The following is a 13,705-nucleotide window of genomic DNA, read 5'->3' on the forward strand; positions in this document are numbered from 1 at the left end:
CATAAGAATGTCTTCTACGCTCAACGGCTTTGTACTATTGTTTCTAGTTAATAACCCTTGCTTAATGGGTTGAGGAGATGCTCCCGAAAAAGTACCAGAAAGTGACTGATACCCAGAGGGAACAAAAGGACCGCTGTACAAAAAATATTTAGGCGATTGAGTAAACATGGAAGACTGACCTGACATATTTACGGGAGTATAAAAACCTCTAGGATGACAAGGAGCACGAGGTGGTGAAAAACTTAACCCTGGGTTTTCCAAATAATTAGTCAAAGAAAGATACCAAGTAGTACTCCTAGGCAGACTGTAAAAAATTGATTCACGCTCCCTTAGATCAATAACAGGTTGATTTTCAGGGATAGGGATGCCTACTTCTTCTTCCGGAGCAATTTCTTTAATAGCAATAAGTCCAGAAGGAAGATCTTGGGTAATTACTCTTTCTGCCCTAGGTGAATCAGGACCACTAGAAGTTGGAGAGATAAACCCTGATGTTGGAGTAACAGGTTCAGATATCTCAGGTTCTTCACCTATATCACTAGTAGATGAAAAGCTACCAGCAAGTTCGGAAATTGAAATCGATTGTGGATCATAACCTGTTACTAGAGTTTGGTAATCAGGATGTACAACCAATGAAGACTCTCCTTCTTCAAGTGACCCAACCTTACTACCACTAGGAGTTACGAGGAATTTCAAGCCTTCAAACTGGATCGGGACTTCTTCAGGAGGTTGGCCCCGAAGTCTACGGGACTTCCTCAATAAATCAGCCACGATTACAAACTCAGGAGACTGGCCCCGAAGTCTACGAGACTGTCTTGGTAATTCAGCCACAGTTAAAAACTTTTAACTACTTCACACGCAAACAAAGTAAAATCTCAATGAAAAACACCTAAAGCCTCTAAAAAACCAAACAAATTTGAATCATACGTCTAAAGAATCTAGAGATCAAACACATACAAACAGTAACTTTCCGGACCGAAAACACTAGTTGGTGATGAAATCCAACGTCGCAGAATTTAGTACAGAAATGGCAGTTGGAACAGTTACCATGGGAACCTGCTTAATGAATAGACTGGACCAAGTTCCTCCACTTAACCGTCTCGAGTGAAGTGAACCCCCCAGAAAATCCAAGTGAGTCTAGCCGACGTCTACTCCAGGTACAGTGGGATCTTCCCACCACTGTCACCTTAGGAAGAATCCTAAAGAATATGGCCACTAAGGTTACCAACTGAGACAAATACACCTAGGGGAACAGTCTATGATCCGATACGCACGCAAGGGCAGAGTAGCAAGCTCAATCCCCTTGAAGGCTCCTTGACATAATCCAAGGTTTACCAACAAGTGACCCCAGGCTCCTCGACAATGGTTAATCCGAGGTTTACCGTTTTTAATACGTGAATATCTGGCGTCGTTCCCAATGAGGAAGGATTGATTCCCACACTGGTTCAGACACGATCTCGTGCTTCTCCTTTAAGAGGAGCTTTCCCAGAGCATAAATGCAACAATTGGATCTCTTCCAACCACAAGATACAACTACTTGTTTGTTTTTACTGTCTTGGAGAGTTAATTACTCTCCTACTCCAAGACACTAGCCTAAGCTAAGTTGGTGTATCAGAGCCCTAGAAATAAAATGTTACTAGGTGAATTTTACTTTAAGCGTTAATTTTAGTGGTTGTTGTTTAAGTCAAGAGGTGGCGGAGATGAAACTCGTGGTGTAAAGACTCGACTCGAAATCACTAAAAATATGCACCTAAGATGATTTAAACAATATTTTCTCTTCGATGAACTTCTACACTAAGAAAGAGTTTGAGAATGCAAATACTTTGTAAAGACAAATCTTTCTCAATTAAAAAAATTTAAAGAAGAGCTTTTTCCTTTCCAAAGCATTCAAAATGAGACATCTAGTTATTTCACAAAAATTTCCCTTTTCTTTTCAAAACCCAATCACTACAAAAACAAACTTTTTCCAAAAGAGATTTTTTTTATATTTTGTAAATAAAACACTCAAAACTAATGAAAATGACTAACTTTGAGAGCTACAAACTATAAAAAGCTACTTGAAGCCAAAGCCTACTAAAAGTCTTTTTAAGGATGTTTTACTTAGCTAAATGTGAGCTAAGGACTAATTTATGCAGAATCACAATTAGTCAAAAAACAACCAATCTTTTGTTTTTCTTTTTTAAAAATGAAAATTCCAACTTTCAAATACAAGTTTTTCGAAATTCTGAAATGAGAAAACACAAAGCGGATTCCTCAACAACGGGAGATTTCATAAATGGTCAGACTCATAAGAAGACTAGTAGACACCAAGGTGATCTGAGGTCCCTACGGTTTCTAAGCTCAGAGCCACTACACAACCAAAAACGAAAAACAAACCCAACAAGCAAAATTCCTAGGAATTCCACCTAAAACCCTAACACTAATGAAATTAAACCAAGGAAATTTTTTGACAGGGAACAAGCAGGTCTGGGCAATGGCTAAAACCTATAAAAAAATTCTAAACTAATAAAAAAGAGAAAAATTTAAAATTTTTCAAATTTTTGACAGGGTACGCAGGCAACCTGTTTACACACGTGCGTCCATGCTCTGTGTACAAAGGAAAAGTGCGTACAGGTACGCACTGTGCTTAACTCAGAGGGTGCGTACCTCTCCCAAAACTATGAAAAATAAAAATTGACTCAAAATTAACTAAATTCACCCAATCCCACAATCATCAAGTCAAAAACAGAAACAGAAAATACAATTTCTCAGGTCAAAGTATAGACAAGGAAAACAATCAAGTCCCCAGTGGAGTCGCCATTTTGTCGCACGGAATGAATTGATCTTGCGGACAAGATAGACCTTCCTAGAATCTAAAGAAGACCTAATGACAAGCAAACCAACCAGACACTATCTTTCTCTAAATATGCTTTAATAAACAATAGCAAACAAGTTTTTTTAGGGCCTACCTTTGGTCCAATGCAAGCTTGTGGATGCCCTCGCTCCTTTGATCCAAATGAACTCCTTTTTGCGAATCTGCAAACACAAACAAGGCAAACAAATTAAATAGCACCTGAAAAACCAATTGCATAAAACATATTTAACATGAAAGTCAAGGAGTCCATGAAACAAATAACATAAGATACTTGTTGAGAAAAATGAGTTTGATTGTATTAATTCAAAAGAAGAAGAACTTTACAACCTTTGCCTTGACGCTGTACAAGCTCTTCCCAGGGTCCAACAAGAAGTCTCCTCTACTTTGACAAGTTTCACTCACTCCCCAATGAATCCAAAAAGGTATGTGATCTCTCCTCTTCAGCTCAACTAGGAAGTCTTAATTTCACCAGCATTTGCCCTCAAAATGTTCAGCTTATAACCTCTCTATTCCTCACCCAAATGATTGTATTTATAGTGCAATGGAGGGAAGTTACTAGATCCTCCTTCAAAGGGATAGCTCCTTTAGTCAAGGGATTAGCTCCTTCTCTTTTGGGATGCATGAACCACCTCAGAGCGAACAATCCACGTCAAAATTCCTTCTAGAAAACTCTAGAATTAACCCAAAGTGAGTTTTTTAAGATAAAACTTGCGCCTTTTGACTTTCACAAGGGTCCGCACCTACACCGTTAGGGACAGATCGGGTAGGTACGCAGCTTTTGTAAACAAAAGGTGCGGGACCGCGGGTGACCATGAGAGAAAGTGCAGAACCAGAGTTACATTGATTTTTAATGTCTTTCTCCCACTTCCAAAGCTTGATTTGAAGAGCTGAGGTCTTAGACTTGCTTAGGAGGACAGTACAAGTGATGATAGACCCATACTGACTGTAAATAATCATAGTGAAGATATTTTTGTGTAACATGTCCTAAGTGTTGTTTTGGTCTGAGGTATTGAGAAAGGCTAAAACTATATAAGAAGGAGAAGATCAAAGGTCTATGTGTGCAAGTGAAAGGGTTTTTCATGAATACTTCCATCATAATTATATTCTATATTGTTGTAAGGGCTATGGTAATGATATGATCTGAAATATCATGTTCACCTTTTTATAAAATGTTGGTTCAGGATCATGAGACTTGAAATGACTTATCATTGTATGATCTAATAATGGATGGGCTAGATCTGAATGCTAACGCATGTTTTATTCTATAAATGTTATGATCTGGGTATAACTGAAGTCTGGAATCGCTGGGAAGTTTTAAGTTAGTATTTTCATATCTATATGCTGGTTCACCTTGGTGAAGCTGCGTATACATGCTTGTTCAGCACTACCAAGTAGTGTATGCAAAAGAAAATCCTGTTGTTTAGAAATGAATGATCTATCTGACCTGTGTTGTTGTTTTACTATTATCTGTCAATGATGTCTTCTTAGATCTGAAAGTAGAACTGAATTCATAATGAGATTGAGTCTGATTGATTGATTGCTTAAGTGAGAAGGGTGATCTTTTCTACTGTTTGTTTATATCTCTGTAATTTGACAGTAAATATTTAGAATTTTACTGGTTGGTACAGTTTTGATTCAGAGGTTTTTATGATTTAGTAATTCTCGAGGTATACGAATGTTTGGTTAAAGGAAGTAGTGTATAAACACAGGTTGGCTTCAATGAAGTAGTGTATAAATTCTGACATATGATTTTTGAGGTTGTAGTTGGTTTTGGTTGATGATGCAAGTTTTCGAATTTAGCATAGTGTTTTGGTGATAGTGATCTGACTGTTTAGATTGACTAATTATTGGTTGATGCAATTATTATTGAGTTTGAGCTTCAATTTTACTGATGGTTCAAGTGTGAAAATTTATGAAACATGATTCCTAGAGGAATAGAGAAGGTCATAGCCTTCTATAGGTCGGTGCCTATGTACTGGTAAACATATCGGCTACTACAAGAGCTAGGGGGTTGTAGCTTCCTTCTAGCAGAAGCTGGAGAATGAGAGAAGTTTCCAGCCTTTTACAAGTGGGTGCATGTGTACTAGTATGGGTATGCACCAGTACAAGATTGTAAACATATTTTCTTTATATTAAAAGAAGATATAGACGACATCAACAGGTGGCTTTTCTCCTACATTGGTTTTCCACCTTAAATCTTGGTGTTCATGTGTGTTGGTTATGTGAGATGGTTTATTTTGTTATTACTACACATAGTTATTGTTTAATAAAGTACTGACGTAATGATTAAAGATCAACACATGATTAATTAACTTAATCATAAGTTCACTAGATATATGTTGGTTTCCTTAGTAATAGTTGCGTGCACACGTGAGTTCTCGTCACTGAAATATCGTATATAAATATGGTTATGAAATGAAAAGTTATTGAATTGTAAATATTGATTCACCCCCCCAAACAGTAGTATTCCCAACAATTGGTATCAGAGAAAGTCCTTCAAAAGAAGCTTGATCGCTTGAAGGGATATCTCTCAAGATGAACAATCACGAAGGCATGGGATCTATCAGACCACCAATCTTCAATGGAAACAACTTATTATATTGGAAGATAAGAACCAGAGCCTATATTCAGTCGCTTGGAGCTTATGTTTGGGAAATTGTGGAAAGAGGCTACCAATTTCCAGCAGCAATACTCAGAGATACACAAGAAAAGAAGTTATATGAAATGAATGCCAAAGCCATCAATACTTTATTGTGAAGTCTGTTAGAATTAGAATTCGTCAAAGTCATGCAGCTCAAGACATCCAAGGAAATATGGGACAAAATCATTCAGAGCTATGAAGGAGACTACCAGGTAAAACATGCTAAGCTCCACACTCTCAGAATTCATTATGAAACTCTCAAGATGCATAGTCATGAAAGTATTGCTAGTTACTTTTTATGAGTAGATGATATTGTAAATTGTATGAAGAACCTGGGTGAAGAAGAGTCTACTTTAGTAAAGAAAATTTTGAGATTTTTGTCTTCTGAATTTGAGTCAAAAGTATCTACCATGGAAGAAAAGAAGGATATTCAATCTATTACTATTGTTCAAATTCATGGAATTTTAAATGCCTTTGAAATGAGGAAAAGAGGTCCATCAGATATTAGAGAAGCTGCTTTGAAATCTTTAGCAAAAGGAAAAGAAAAGGAAGATCTCAAAGAATCGGGATACATTTCATAAGACGAGGTAAAATTTGTAAAGAAGCTTCAATGGGGTTCCAAAATATTCAGAGGTAAGCTTCCATTCAAATGTTTTGCTTATGGTGTAGAGTTGGCCATTATGCTGCTAAATGTCCTCATAAAGACAATCATGAAAAAGGAAAGTAGTCTGCAAAATGTAATAGAAAGAAGTTTGCTAATAGAAGAAGTTAGTATACTTATGAAGATAGTGATGACTTTTCTAATAGTGATTAAGATGATTCTGAACAAGATTTTAAACTACTCGTGGCTTATGACAATGATGATTTTATAGATTCCTTAGAAGAGGAATATTTCCTTGAAGAAACCACTAAACTCAAAAATCTATTTGGAAGAAAAGAATATGGTCATAGAAACTTTGACACATCAACTCACCGAAAGAGAAAAGCACAATGAAAAATTAGAATATGAAATAGTGGGTCTAAGAAAATAACTTGAGAAGACAAAATCTCTTAATCTTAGATTTGCTAAAGCATTATAAACTTTAGATAAAATCATAAAGGTTCATACCTCTCCTCTTATAAAGACTGATCTTAGATATATTGGAGAAACATCCCAATCACAAAAGTCATCAGCCATCACCATAAGCTATCTTGGTGCAGCAAAGACCAGTGAAGAGTGTGTCAATCTTTAGCAAAATCCTAAAAGTACTCCTCATGTAAATCATGCTCATTTTACTCCAAGGGTGAACATCAACATAATAATCAACCAAAAGGTAAACAATACCAAAATATTTTATGATCATAGTAACTTCTTTAATGGACGATGTTTTTCATGCCATAACTTTGGGCATAAGGTTGCTCAATGTGTTTCTTACTAAACTATCATGACTAGAGAAGCATGAAAACAAAGGAGCGTGATAGGAATCAATAAAAGTTCTTATAATAACTTTTCTCCTCTTAAATATGAAATTAAATTTTCATTTTGCAATAACTTTGGTCATGAAGAATCTAAATGCAAGAGAAAATTTTGGCCAACAATTCAAAAGGAGCAAACATCATCAAGTTCCAAGGTATAAAGAAAGAAGGAATTTTAATCAGAAATATGTGGCATAGCTCTGTTTGCAGAAGGACAAGAAAATCATTGGTACATTGATAGCGGATGCTTTAAACACTTGACAGGTGATAAAGATAAACTCCTTTCATATAATGCTTTAGAAAAGGAAAAGAATGTCTCTTTCGGAAATGACACACCAGTTGTCATTAAGTGTAAAGGTTCTGTTTATTTGAAAGAAAAGGTTAAAGCTGGAAATGTTATGCATGTTGATGGTTTAAATCATAACTTGTTGAGTGTGAGTCAAATGTGTGATCGAGGAAATGAAGTTGTGTTTCGATCAAACGGATGTTTGGTTTGTGAGTTTATACAGGAAAGATCCTAATCAAAGGTACAAGAACTCCAAGAAATCTATATATACTAAAAGGAGGTAAAATCAATTCTATCTAAGAAAAACAGAAGAGAAATGGTTATGGCACAGAATATTGAGGCATCTAAACTTTTCTAAAATAAGAAAATCATGCAGGCTCAAGATAGTTCGTGATCTTCCAAATATCAGCATCCTAGAAAATACCATATGAAAACCATGTCAATTCAACAAGCAAGCCAGAGTTCATTTCAATGACAAAGAAGGATCAGTAACTAAGCCTCTTGAACTCTTTCATACTGATTTGTGTGGACCAACAAGGAAAAAGTCGCCTCTTGGAGAAGAATACTTCATTTTATTCATTAATGATTTTTCTAGAATGTGTTGGATTGATCTACTAAAGCATAAATATGAAGCATTTGAAAAGTTCAAAGCCTTCAAAGCTTTACTTGAAAATGAATGAGATCTAAAAATCAAATGTCTCAGATCTAATCGAGGAGGAGAATTCATATCAGATGATTTTTTTTTTATTTTTGTGAACAACATGGAATAAAAAGACAATTCTCTGTTGTGAGAAATCCTCAACAAAATGGCGTGGTGGAAAGAATGAACAGAACAGTTCAACAAATGGCTCGAGCTATGCTTAATGAATCTGGAACTCCTACCACCTTCTGGGGTGAAGTTGCATATACTGCCATCAAATTTTCAATAAAGCTAATGTTCAGGTAAGGAGTGAACAAACTCCATATGCACTTTGGTATGGAAAGCCTCCTAGTGTAATTTGGCCAATGAGAATTTTGGCCACCTTGGGTGAGAGGTGAAACTGCTAAAAATAACATCTTCTAAAAATATCATTTTTGGGTCCCTTCCTATTTATAGCAATCCTTGGTCTATCTATAGGAAGTAAATTCGAATTTGGTCTTACTAGCAGTTTGGAATATTAATTAATTAATTCTCCATGAGTTAATTAGTTAAGGAAAAGCAAACTTAAAGTCTTTGTGAGAACATGTAATTATTTCTCCACTAATTGGGGAATGTGTCCTTGATTTGCTCCATTGATTTAGGAATTAAGGATGAGTTCTATATTGAGAGGATCATTTGACTTAGTTTAACTTAGTCAAGTTCAGTTAGATTAATTTAACAAGTTGTTAAATTAATGAGATATAGTTTGTTGATGCTTGCATGCATTTGACAACTATTATTTTCAGATAACTGTGTATTCACTCATAGATAACTGATGCATGTCAGTTCTGTCAGAGACCCAGTTGAGATCAGAGAAGGGATAGTGCACTATTAGTTGGATGAATATTTTTCCTATAAAGGAAGCTCATCCATGATGAGGATTTATCTCCTTCAGGTTTTTGCAGTTATTTCAGAGGTTAGTGTTGTGTGTGAGTTGAGAATCACACAGGTTGCAGCTGGAGGACCCAAGAAAAATTGTGCCTAAAAATAGGAGGCTTGGAGGGTAGAGAAGAAGGTTTGTGAGAAGCCTTTGATTTTCTATGAGTAGAAAAGGGATTGTACTGAGAGATGGATAGCTTCCGAGCTAAGGCTTTGTGTAATCCAGACATATTTCCACTTGTATGCTAATACAAAGATGGGGTTTTAAGTTGGTGCTTTCCCCTGGTTATATCTTTTGTGTTATGTGTGTTTGATTTCCCCATATTAGTTATATGTGTTCTTATTGATGATGCTCATGGTTGATTAAGCTTCCTCTTAATTGTTTGTAGAAGTAGATCAAGTGTTTTGCTTTAGTACATTGCATTACCAGGTTCATCTACAGGTGGGAAAGTTATACTTGGTATCAGAGCTAGCTGATTTGTAGAAAAAGTTCTACATAGTATCAAAGCTAGCTGATTTGTAAGAAAATTTCTACAAAATTGTACATGGTATCGGAGCATAGGTGATCAAGGAAGAACAATATATAAGAAGAGGAGATTTCAAAGTTTTGAGTTTTTGGGCCGAGATTTTGTAGAGAATATCTACAAATTTATGTACAAAATTTTCAAAAACAAATAGCATATTTGGATTCCTTGCAGAAAAATACCCAAATTCAAAAAAAATAAATCGACTGAATCGAAGTTCAGATGAGGGAGATATCGTTGATTTAAATTCAATTTTCTTTTTCCAAAAAATTTCATGACGGCGAGAAAGTGGAGATAGATTGGTGTGCTAGCCAAGAACCTGCATGCACTTGAGGTACAAGATGCATGCAAAGCCTTGAGGAGAAAGTCAAAGGTTAGATACTTGGTGGCTGAGAGGAAGAGTAAATTACCTCCCAACATGTAGAGCCAGAAGAAGTCTCAGATAATTGTGGAGGAGCCATGATTGGTGCAGTAGCTTCAGGAGGTTGTGGAGCAGCCACAACAGGGGAAGCTGAGTGGAGATCGAGTAGAGACATCTACTCATGCAGATATCTCTAGTAAGGGGAAACTTCGAGCCAGGTGGGCAGAGGGATCAAGCCATACCTCCAAGTAGGAGGTGGGGTGATGTGGAGTGATCGTCCCAAGGAGGAGGCGCAGGATCCTTGAGGTACCCAACCTCTTGGATGAGACCTTGCTATCGGAGCCTCGATGTGGAGTAGCAGGAACTGACTGATTGGGTAGAGAAAGATGCGGATAGAGCGGCAGAGAGAGCTACAGTGCAGGGAATCCTAGGACAGTGCAAAACATGCAGGCTGTAGCAATGCGAGAGGCACAAGTGTATTGCATAGTGCAGGGTAGCACAGAGAAGGATGCAACGATGCGAGATGCATGGAGATGTTGTAGTAGCGCAGAGGTAAGAGTGGGAGTGCCTGTCAGCAGAAGGTAGAGCTTCAACATCAGAGTATGTTTCTAGGCCAATAGAGTGGTCAGTTGGGAGTTTTTTTTGTTCCGAGTGTTGTTGGAGCAACCACACTTGGTAGATGTGTTGCATGCAAAACGTTCTAGAGTTACAGGATTGGGTTCGAGAGGAAGTATTTCTTGTTGAGAGGGAGTGTTGAAAAGTGTGCAATAATAAATTCTAAATTTAGGAAGTGCTAAAAATAGAACTGCTAAAAATAGCACTTCTAAAAATAGCAGTTTGGCCAATGAGCATTTTGGCCACCTTGGGTGAGAGGTGAAACTGCTAAAAATAACATCTTCTAAAAATAGCATTTCTGGGTCCCTTCCTATTTATAGCAGTCCCTGGTCTATCTATAGGAAGTAAATTCAAATTTGGTCTTACCAGCAGTTTGGAATATTAATTAATTAATTCTCCATGAGTTAATTAGTTAAGGAAAAGCAAACTTGAAGTCTTTGTGAGAACATGCAATTATTTCTCCACTAATTGGGGAATGTGTCCTTGATTTGCTCCACTGATTGAGGAATTAAGGATGAGTTCTATATTGAGAGGATCATTTGACTTAGTTTAACTTAGTCAAGTTTAGTTAGATTAATTTAACAAGTTTTTAAATTAATGAGATATATTTTGTTGATGCTTGCATGCATATGACAACTATTATTTTCAGATAACTGTGTATTCACTCATGGATAACTGATGCATGTCAGTTCTGTCAGATACCCATTTGAGATCATAGAAGGGAAAATGCACTATCGGTTGGATGAATATTTTTCCTATAAAGGAAGCTCATCCATGATGAGAATTTATCTCCTTCAGGTTTGTGCAGTTATTTCAGAGGTCAGTGTTGTGTGTGAGTTGAGATTCACACAGGTTGTAGCTAGAGGACCCGGGAAAAACAGTGCATAGAAATAGGAGGCTTGGAGGGCAGAGAAGAAGGTTTGTGAGAAGCCTTTGATTGTCTATGAGTAGCAGAAGGATTGTACTGAGAGCTGGATAGCTTCCAAGCTAAGGCTTTGTGTCATCCAAACATATTTCCACTTGTATGCTAATACAGAGATGGGGTTTTAAGCTGGTGCTTTCCCCTGGTTATATCTTCTATGTTATGTTTGTTTGATTTCCCCATATTAGTTATATGTGTTCTTATTTATGATGCTCATGGTTGATTAAGCTTCCGCTAAATTGTTTGTAGAAGTAGATCATGTGTTTTGCTTTAGTACATTGCATTACCAGGTTGATCTACAGGTGGAAAAGTTCTACATGGTATCAGAGCTAGCTGATTTGTAGAAAAAGTTCTACATGGTATCAAAGCTAGCTAATTTTTAAGAAAAATTCTATGAAGTTCTACATGGTATCGAAGCATAGGTGATCAAGGAAGAACAATATACAAGAAGAGGAGATTTCAAAGTTTTGAGTTTTTGGACCAAGAGTTTGCAGAGCAGATCTGCAAATTTTTGTACAAAATTTTCAAAAACAAATAGCATATCTGGATTCCTTGCAGAAAAGTACCCAAATTCAAAACAAAAAAATCGGCTGAATCAGAGTTCAGATGAGGGAGATATCTCTGATTTAAATTCAGCTTTTTTTTCCAAAAAATTTTGTGACGGCAAGAAAGTGGAAATAGATTGGTGTGCTAGCCAAGAACCTGCACTTGAGGTACAAAATGCATGCAAAGCCTTGAGGAGCAAGGCAACGGTTAGATACTTGGTGGTTGAAAGGAAGAGTAAATTACCTCTCAACATGTAGATCTAGAAGAAGTCTCAGATAATTGTGGAGGAGCCATGATTGGTGCAGTAGCTTCAGGAGGTTGTGGAGCAGCCACAATAGGGGAAGTTGAGTGGAGATCGAGTAGAGACATATATTCATGTAGAGACCTCTAGTAAGGGGAAACTTCGAGCCAGGTGGGCAGAGGGATCACATGTAGCCATACCTCCAGGTAGGAGGTGGGGTGATGTGGAGCGATTGTCCCAAGGAGGGGCAAGATCCTTGAGGTACCCAACCTCTTGGATGAGACCTTGCTATGGGAGCCCCAATGTGGAGTGGCAGGAACTGACTGATTGGGTAGACAAAGATGCGGATAGAGTGGCAGAGAGAGCTAAAGTGCAGGGAATCCCAGGACAGCGTAGAGCATGCAGGCTGCAACAATGCGAGAGGCACAAGTATGTTGCATAGTGCAGGGTAGCACAGAGAAGGGTGCAACAGCGCGAGATGTATGGAGATGTTTCAGTAGCGCAGAGGTAAGAGTGGGAGTACTTGTCAGCAGCAGATAGATCTTCGGCATCAGAGTATGTTTCTAGCCCAATAGAGTGGTTAGTTGGGAGTTTTTTTTGTTCTGAGTGTTGCTGGAGCAACCGCACTTGGTAGATGTGTTGCATGCAGAACGTTCTAGAGTTACAGGATTGGGTTCGAGAGGAAGCATTTCTTGTTGAGAGGGAGTGTTGAAAAGTGTGCAACATAAATTCTAAATTTAGGAAGTGCTAAAAATTGAACTGCTAAAAATAGAACTTCTAAAAATAGCACTTCTAAAAATAGCAATTTGGCCAATGAGCATTTGGCCACCTTGGGTGAGAGGTGAAACTGCTAAAAATAACATCTTCTAAAAATAGCATTTTTGGGTCCCTTCCTATTTATAGTAGTCCTTGGTCTATCTATAGGAAGTAAATTCGAATTTGGTCTTACCAACAGTTTGGAATATTAATTAATTAATTCTCCATGAGTTAATTAGTTAAGGAAAAGCAAACTTGAAGTCTTTGTGAGAACATGTAATTATTTCTCCACTAATTGGGGAATGTGTCCTTGATTTGCTCCACTGATTGAGGAATTAAGGATGAGTTCTATATTGAGAGGATCATTTGACTTAGATTAACTTAGTCAAGTTCAGTTAGATTAATTTAACAAGTTGTTAGATTAATGAGATATAGTTTGTTGATGCTTGCATGCATATGACAACTATTCTTTTCAGATAACTGTGTATTCACTCATGTATAACTGATGCATGTCAGTTCTGTCAAAGACCCAGTTGAGATCAGAGAAGGGAAAATGCACTATCAGTTGGATGAATATTGTTCCTACAAAGGAAGCTCATCCATGATGAGGATTTATCTCCTTCAGGTTTGTGCAGTTATTTCAAAGGTCAGTGTTGTGTGTGAGTTGAGAATCACACAGGTTGCAGCTGGAGGACCCAGGAAAAACAGTGCATAGAAATAGGAGGCTTGGAGGGCAAAGAAGAAGATTTGTGAGAAGCCTTTGATTTTCTATGAGTAGCAGAGGGACTGAACTGAGAGCTGGATAGCTTCTGAGCTAAGGCTTTGTGTAATCCAGACATATTTCCACTTGTATGCTAATACAGAGATGGGGTTTTAAGCTGGTGCTTTCCCCTGGTTATATCTTTTGTGTTATGTGTGTTTGATTTCTCCATATTAGTTATATGTGTTC

Source organism: Pinus tabuliformis, chromosome 8 (genome assembly GCF_031772625.1).
Source record: "Pinus tabuliformis cultivar Carrire ecotype Pingquan chromosome 8, CPIR1, whole genome shotgun sequence".
In the NCBI taxonomy this organism is placed as follows: Eukaryota; Viridiplantae; Streptophyta; class Pinopsida; order Pinales; family Pinaceae; genus Pinus; species Pinus tabuliformis.